The following is an 8,236-nucleotide window of genomic DNA, read 5'->3' as shown; positions in this document are numbered from 1 at the left end:
CTGCTACGGTGGATAAGCCTAACTCGCTAATCGGCAGGCTCCAACAGTGTGGGCTATAGGCTGTTGACTTAGAAGCATGTGAGGTTTCCAAATTCTGGAAGGCAAAGTTGTCTGACCTGATCCTTGAGTGTGAGGATATTTTTTCTTGACATTCTCTTGACTGTGGTGAAGTCAAGGACTTTGTGCACAGAATTCGTGTGGTTGATGGAGAGGCCATGTCGCTTACCATGCAGACGAGTCCCTCCTTCACAGTACCAGAAGTTACATGTAGCTTTGAATGAGATGGAGGAGAGGGGAATAATCTGTAAGTCAGTTAGCGAATTTGCATCGGCTTTGGTTCTGTGCTGGAAAAATAATGGCGATCTTCGCATTTGCACAGATTTCCACTGGCTTAATGCATGAACTGTGAAAGATGCGCACCCCCTACCCCAGCGCTTGGTGACAATTCATTCTTTAGCACTATGGATTTGACTTCAGGATTTTATAATCTCCCGTTACATAAAGACAACAAAAAATACACGGCATTCACGTTCTGTACTTTCGCAATTGAGTCTTGGAGAAAATAGGGCTCTACCTATTGCCTTCGTGAGTAAATCACTGACTAGAGCACAAGACCACTATCAAGCACACCGCCTTGAGTTTCTCGGCCTTAAGTGGGCTGTGTGTGATAAACTTAGCCATTGGCTAAAAGGGCACAATTTCACAGCTTGGACAGATAATAACCCCTTAACACATATCTTGACCAAGCCCAGGCCTGTGAACAAAGATGGGTGGCAAAACTCCATCATGTCTCAAAGGATCCTTTGACACGTCGCAAAATATTTCAATACTGCCTTCTCTAAAGACCGAAGTGTTGAGGGGTTGTAACGATGAGGCTGGACACCAGGGCCAGAATTGTACTATCCAACTTTCCCACCAGCATTTTCACTGGACGGACATTGAACAAGATGTTCATGAATAATGTGAAGTTGTGGCCGTTGTGTGCTTGCAAAAACACCAGAGCCAGAGGGTCGGGCTCTATTGGAGAGCGTTAGGACTTCAGCTCCACTTGAGTTGGTCTGCATTGATTTCTGGACGGCGGAAGATTAACAAAATAGGTCAGTTGTGTTTTAGTGGTCACTGACCATTTTACCAAGCTTGCCCCATGCCTTTTGCTGCCCAGACCAGTCAACAATGGGGGTCAACTTTTGTAGTGAGCTCATTAGGCACTTGCTTGAGTTCTCTGGTGTTAAGAAATCACAAACGACCCCACACCATCCAATGGGCAATGGAACCACTGAAAGATTTAATCAAACTGCTGTGTTTCTTTTCTTTCTGTATATTCGTTTTGATTATGCTTATATGTATGATTTTTCGACAGTTTTGTGACCGGATGACCAACAATTCATATCTGTTTGGTGTTTTCTCAAGTCTTTCCAGGTATGATGTATTATTGTTTGTATAATATTATGTTTTTTTTTTCTTTTCTTCATGACAGCATATTAAAAAAAAAAGACTAGATATAAGAAAAGAGCTTAATCATGTAAAAGTCATTTATTTATTGACAAGTTGTCAGTTCCAGCTGCCGAAGTGAATGTTTTGTGACCGGAAGACCAACAATTCATGTCTCTTTGGTATTTCCAGATATTATGAACTCAGAATAATGTTTTTGTGTGGTCCAGAATCGAGTGAAAGAATCAGAGAGGTTACACACACACACAACTTTAAAACTATATAACAAGCTTCAAGTTTAGGAATTATTTGTAAAAGAAAAGTTTTTTCAGGTTTAGTTTCAGTCTTGTTCCTAAAACTATAGCTAAACACACAGCTATCACTGGACGTAAAACTGTTGGAGACAGCATAACATGGAGAAAAATGTCTATTTCACCATGTGATTTTGCTCAATTTTGGTATAGAATGTATTTGATATTGAATCAATTATTTAAACGTTTCATGTTTTCGATTGTAGTGTTCTAGGTGTCGTTTTCGTATTACAAGTGTTCATATTTTGAAAAAAGTAGTTTAAGTAGTTTGTCCCAAGTCTGCTGGTTTCTGCTGGTTTCTGCTGGATTTAATTTTTATTTAAATTTTTTGGCAGGTTTTGTTACGGAAACCTGGCAACCATGCGGGAGGCAGGTAGGTAGTGCTTATGTATGTCGCTATGATTGCTGCTGTTTTTGTTTTGTTTTGTTGTTGTTTTTACAAAAATCCATTATTCTCACTCCAAGCTGAACCCAAAAGTTGGCAGCCCTGAGTAAAGTGTTAACTTCAAATCAATGCATGTAGTGTGATTTATATTGAAGCTACTACATTGATTAAAAACAGTCAAACTATTCAAATATATTTAAATAGTATTTTTATTACTTCCGAATCACGCTTCCCATGAGAGAACTTGAATGAACACAGTAGCAAATCACCACTGTTTAAATCAAATCATTTTAAATGAATGTTGTTGTGTGTTTTTTTATTTAGGGGCCATGAGCAAGATCATATCTAATACCATGGTATATCAAATTACCATATGATATGTTTTGAATATACTGTGCCATGGTACAACAAATATAAAGACTTTTCTACTCGCCAAGGCTGTATTATTTGATAAAAAATACAGTAAAAACAGTGAAATATTATTCCAATGTAAAATATCTGTTTTCTATGTGAATATATAGCAAAGTGTAATTTATTCCTGTGATCAAAGCTGAATTTTCAGCATCATTACTCCAGTCTTCAGTGTCACATGATCCTTCAGAAATTATTGTAATATGATGATTTGATGCTCAAGAAACATTTCTTGTTTTACACGCTCTTGCACTTAAAGGGATAGTTCATCCATAATTCCCATTATCATGTTGTTCCAAACCTGTAAAAAAGGCACTTTCAAAAAAAAAAAAAAAAAAAATAGTGTGTGTGTGTGTGTGTGTGTGTGTGTGTGTGTGTGTGTGTGTGTGTGTTTTACAGAAGAAAATACGTTTTTGGACTGACACGAGAGTGAGTTTATGATGACCGAATGATCATTCCCTTTAAATGCTGCGCTTGTGTAATCATTCCTCTCCACCACATGGTGGCGGCATCTGCAAACATTAGATTACATTTGTGCTCAACATTGCTCATCAGACTTTGGAAAAGCATAGCCTACTAATATTATTGTAGTATTTAGTTTAATGTTGCATATATGAGCATGTTTATAGACACAGAAAACCCCGATAATCTACTTAATTTTCCAAATTTGCTGCAGGACACTGCTGGAGAAAATGTATCCCACAATGCAATGGACTCAACTTGACCTTCCATTTGTAGTTACATTTTTGACTAAATTGAATTAAAACTACAGTTAAAATAAAACAATTTTATTCTAGCTTCATGCTTTCTGTCTTTATCAACACTTAAACAAGTTTCATAAATAAGCAACATTTTATGTACGTTGTATGCGAGTGTTTTGTTAGAGGGAAATGATATATATTTTAGATTCTTCATACATTCCTCTTTAAATGCAATAAGTATCAGCTTTGTTGCACAGTGAACCATTTCGACCATTGAAAATGAGTAAAATTCAACAATTTTGACATGGAGCCGCATTGAGATCACAATATCTCTGGAAATGAACCATATTGGGCCTTATAAATATGGATACCAAAAGAAAAGTTGGTTGAAAACCAAAATATATAAGGATATTGAGATATCTTTTATACTTATTGAGTTACAGGCATGCAAACTTGGGGCATAAAACACAATTTTTGAATTGTCACTGTTGGCATATAATGCAACAAAGACTGCTAAAGTCAACAGATTTTACTAATAAAAATAACAATAGGTCTATTTGAGACGAATACAGTCACTGGTTTGAAGAAGATCATTTGGACCGCAGTATAAGAGTGTGTTGTTCGGATGTGTTTGCTCTGGATCCGCAGACTCACACCGAGCTCGAGGAAAGTTTTCCTAGAATGAGGGTCGGTCACATGATGAAGAGCCTATAGGAAGTGTGAGATTCCCTATAGCGGCGGGAAGCCAGACCCCAGTCTGGAAGTGATTATTTTAGGAATGATTTACTTTAATGCAGTGACGTTTGTCCATTAACAAGCCATGATTATTACACGGCTCTCCGGTATACTTGACTGTGATTGGTCAATTGTGACATTCATTGTATATTGTTGTACATCTGTGCTAATTTCATTCAAATTTTGTATAGTTTTCTCCTACAACAGGTTTACATGCATCCAAAGTCAAAAACACTTTTTTTTTCTTATAAACACATCACACATCAGCTCTTTTCTCATGGTGTCTGTAAAACTGTGCAAACCCCTCTTTCCCAGAGCCTACTCTGCTCTGATTGGTCAGACGGCCCAGTCTGTTGTGATTGGTCTACTCTGCTCTGATTGGTCAGAAGGCCCAGTCTGTTGTGATTGGTCTACTCTGCTCTGATTGGTCAGATGGCCAGTCTGTTGTGACTGGTCTACTCTGCTCTGATTGGTCAGATGGCCAGTCTGTTGTGACTGGTCTACTCTGCTCTGATTGCTCAGACGGCCCAGTCTGTTGTGATTGGTCTACTCTGCTCTGATTGGTCAGATGGCCAGTCTGTTGTGACTGGTCTACTCTGCTCTGATTGGTCAGACGGCCCAGTCTGTTGTGATTGGTCTACTCTGCTCTGATTGGTCAGAAGGCCCAGTCTGTTGTGACTGGTCTACTCTGCTCTGATTGGTCAGAAGGCCCAGTCTGTTGTGACTGGTCTACTCTGCTCTGATTGGTCAGATGGCCAGTCTGTTGTGACTGGTCTACTCTGCTCTGATTGGTCAGATGGCCAGTCTGTTGTGACTGGTCTACTCTGCTCTGATTGGTCAGAAGGCCCAGTCTGTTGTGACTGGTCTACTCTGCTCTGATTGGTCAGATGGCCAGTCTGTTGTGACTGGTCTACTCTGCTCTGATTGGTCAGACGGCCCAGTCTGTTGTGATTGGTCTACTCTGCTCTGATTGGTCAGATGGCCAGTCTGTTGTGACTGGTCTACTCTGCTCTGATTGGTCAGATGGCCAGTCTGTTGTGACTGGTCTACTCTGCTCTGATTGGTCAGACGGCCCAGTCTGTTGTGATTGGTCTACTCTGCTCTGATTGGTCAGAAGGCCCAGTCTGTTGTGATTGGTCTACTCTGCTCTGATTGGTCAGAAGGCCCAGTCTGTTGTGACTGGTCTACTCTGCTCTGATTGGTCAGATGGCCAGTCTGTTGTGACTGGTCTACTCTGCTCTGATTGCTCAGACGGCCCAGTCTGTTGTGACTGGTCTACTCTGCTCTGATTGCTCAGACGGCCCAGTCTGTTGTGATTGGTCTACTCTGCTCTGATTGGTCAGATGGCCCAATCTGTTGTGATTGGTCTACTCTGCTCTGATTGGTCAGACGGCCCAGTCTGTTGTGATTGGTCTACTCTGCTCTGATTGGTCAGATGGCCAGTCTGTTGTGATTGGTCTACTCTGCTCTGATTGGTCAGAAGGCCCAGTCTGTTGTGATTGGTCTACTCTGCTCTGATTGGTCAGATGGCCAGTCTGTTGTGATTGGTCTACTCTGCTCTGATTGGTCAGAAGGCCCAGTCTGTTGTGACTGGTCTACTCTGCTCTGATTGGTCAGATGGCCAGTCTGTTGTGACTGGTCTACTCTGCTCTGATTGGTCAGACGGCCCAGTCTGTTGTGATTGGTCTACTCTGCTCTGATTGGTCAGATGGCCAGTCTGTTGTGATTGGTCTACTCTGCTCTGATTGGTCAGAAGGCCCAGTCTGTTGTGACTGGTCTACTCTGCTCTGATTGGTCAGACGGCCCAGTCTGTTGTGATTGGTCTACTCTGCTCTGATTGGTCAGACGGCCCAGTCTGTTGTGATTGGTCTACTCTGCTCTGATTGGTCAGAAGGCCAGTCTGTTGTCATTGGTCAGATGAGTCTGTTGTGATTGGTCTACTCTGTTCTGATTGGTCAGATGGCCCAATCTGTTGTGATTGGTCTACTCTGCTCTGATTGGTCAGAAGGCCAGTCTGTTGTCATTGGTCAGATGAGTCTGTTGTGATTGGTCTACTCTGTTCTGATTGGTCAGATGGCCCAATCTGTTGTGATTGGTCTACTCTGCTCTGATTGGTCAGATGGCCCAATCTGTTGTGATTGGTCTACTCTGTTCTGATTGGTCAGATGGCCCAGTCTGTTGTGATTGGTCTACTCTGCTCTGATTGGTCAGATGGCCCAATCTGTTGTGATTGGTCTACTCTGTTCTGATTGGTCAGATGGCCCAGTCTGTTGTGATTGGTCTACTCTGCTCTGATTGGTCAGATGGCCCAATCTGTTGTGATTGGTCTACTCTGTTCTGATTGGTCAGATGGCCCAGTCTGTTGTGATTGGTCTACTCTGTTCTGATTTGTCAGATGGCCCAGTCTGTTGTGATTGGTCTACTCTGCTCTGATTGGTCAGATGGCCAGTCTGTTGTGATTGGTCAACTCTGTTCTGATTGGTCCGACGGCCCAGTCTGTTGAACACAAACCAATCTCTTCCAGTATCAGCTGCAACTAGTGTTTGAGGACGGGGAAAAGGAGACGTTGTTCACCGGCAGTCAATGAAGACTATCGGCTGGCATTATGCATATTTGTCACAAACCTAAGAAAGTTCGAGCCGGAAGTGAGACTGAAATTACAGACGACTCGATTCAGAGTCACTTCTTTCTTTTAGGAGACAAAAACTCCATATCTTCACTTTGATCTTTGAAACTTTTCAGACCTTTTACATTCACAAACAGATTTATTACACACTACATGAAAGGAAATATCTGAAAAAACATAATAGGGGCACTTTTGGGTAACTTTTGACCAGCAGTGTAATCGTTGTTTCCCAAAAAGAATTCAAAGCAGATTTTCATTGGTTCCTAGGCTTCTGTATGTACGTGCCAACACCTCCATGACCCAGATGAGGGCCGTTCTGTGGCTGTTACCCCAGGGCAGGTTCAGCAGGGGCAGATCGAGAGCAAAGCCCTCGCGCCCCGCTGAGGAACCCTCTGACCTGACCATCAACCTGACCTGTTAAATCAACCAATGCCTAAAGAAACCACAGCTGCACTTCATCTCTCACTATCTGATGCATGATATATTACTCAAGAAGAATACTTCAAAACAAGCATACAATCTATTTTCCCCTAACATGTTGTGGCGGTTTGTTGTAAGGCGAAGAATACAAACCATTAAGTTTTAGAAATAGATAGGTTGAAGGATGGACGGATTTCATTAAAATGTATTAAAGTAACAATTTGCAGAAATTACATTTCTTTTCCGCTGACATCATCAAGCATATACACAGATGAATTGATTTCATTCCACCATGATTAGAGTTGTAATTTTAAACCGGTCTGTCATGTCTTTGGGTTTAGACCTTTTGTTGTATACTTGGTGAACCGTGAAATAGTGTAATTTCTGTATTTGTTCTGTACTGTGATTTTTTCTGAATAGCTGTGTTCTAGCCTGCATCGAGAAATGTTCATTTCCCTACAGTTGATTTCATGAATTATTTGCCGAAAACAGCGTAGCATGTAAAAATGTGGTATATTTCCAATATCAGGACTTTTAGGAGTGTTTTAGGAGAGTCCCAGACCTCTCGAGATCATTTGAATGCAAACATGAACGTGTCAAACATTGTGTGATTTCTATGTGCATTCGTTTGCATGATGAGGCTTCACTGCAGACGTGTTTAATGCTGGCTGCTCAAAACTATATTTTAAAGACTTCCTGTCTGCATTATGCAATGTTCAAACTGTAGTTTGTGCTTTTATACACTGAGAGAATGGACGAGATGAGGCAGGTCACAGCAGTCATGCATCATGTGTTTTGCTCTGAGTTATTTCTGTAATGCAGTTCATTTGCTCTTCTCCATGTAAAGTTTAAAAGAAAAATAAATTAACACTTTTATTCATCGAGGACACAGTGAATGGATCAAAAGAGACAGTAATTAATAAATGCTGATCATTTTAACTTTCTATTCATCAAAGAATCTGGAAAAAATACGTTTATCATGCTTTTCACACAAAAACTGTTTTCAACAGATAATAATCATAAATGTTTCTTGATCATCAAATCATCATATTAGAGTGATTTCTGAAGGATCATGTGACACTGAAGACTGGAGTAATGATGCTGAAAATTCAGCTTTGATCACAGGAATAAATTACACTTTACTGTATATTCACATAGAAAACAGCTGATTTACGTTGTAATAATATTTCACAATTTCTGCTGTATTTTTAATAAA

At 40.7% G+C, this 8,236-nt stretch overlaps 1 long non-coding RNA gene across 1 annotated transcript; it reads left to right on the top strand.

Annotated features, from left to right (window-relative positions):
- Window positions 1-1,358: 1,358 nt before the first annotated feature.
- On the top strand, window positions 1,359-7,893 carry LOC311072713. Its single transcript, XR_014604046.1, has 3 exons — window positions 1,359-1,419; window positions 2,078-2,115; window positions 6,868-7,893. It is a non-coding gene; the product is annotated as an uncharacterized lncRNA (long non-coding RNA).
- The last annotated feature ends 343 nt before the right edge of the window (window positions 7,894-8,236 follow it).

The sequence above is a fragment of the Abramis brama genome (genome assembly GCF_963993115.1).
Source record: "Abramis brama genome assembly, chromosome: 22".
Lineage (NCBI taxonomy): Eukaryota > Metazoa > Chordata > Actinopteri > Cypriniformes > Leuciscidae > Abramis > Abramis brama.
The sequence above is the reverse complement of the archived record's forward strand: the minus strand, read 5'-3'. Positions and strand labels throughout refer to the sequence as shown.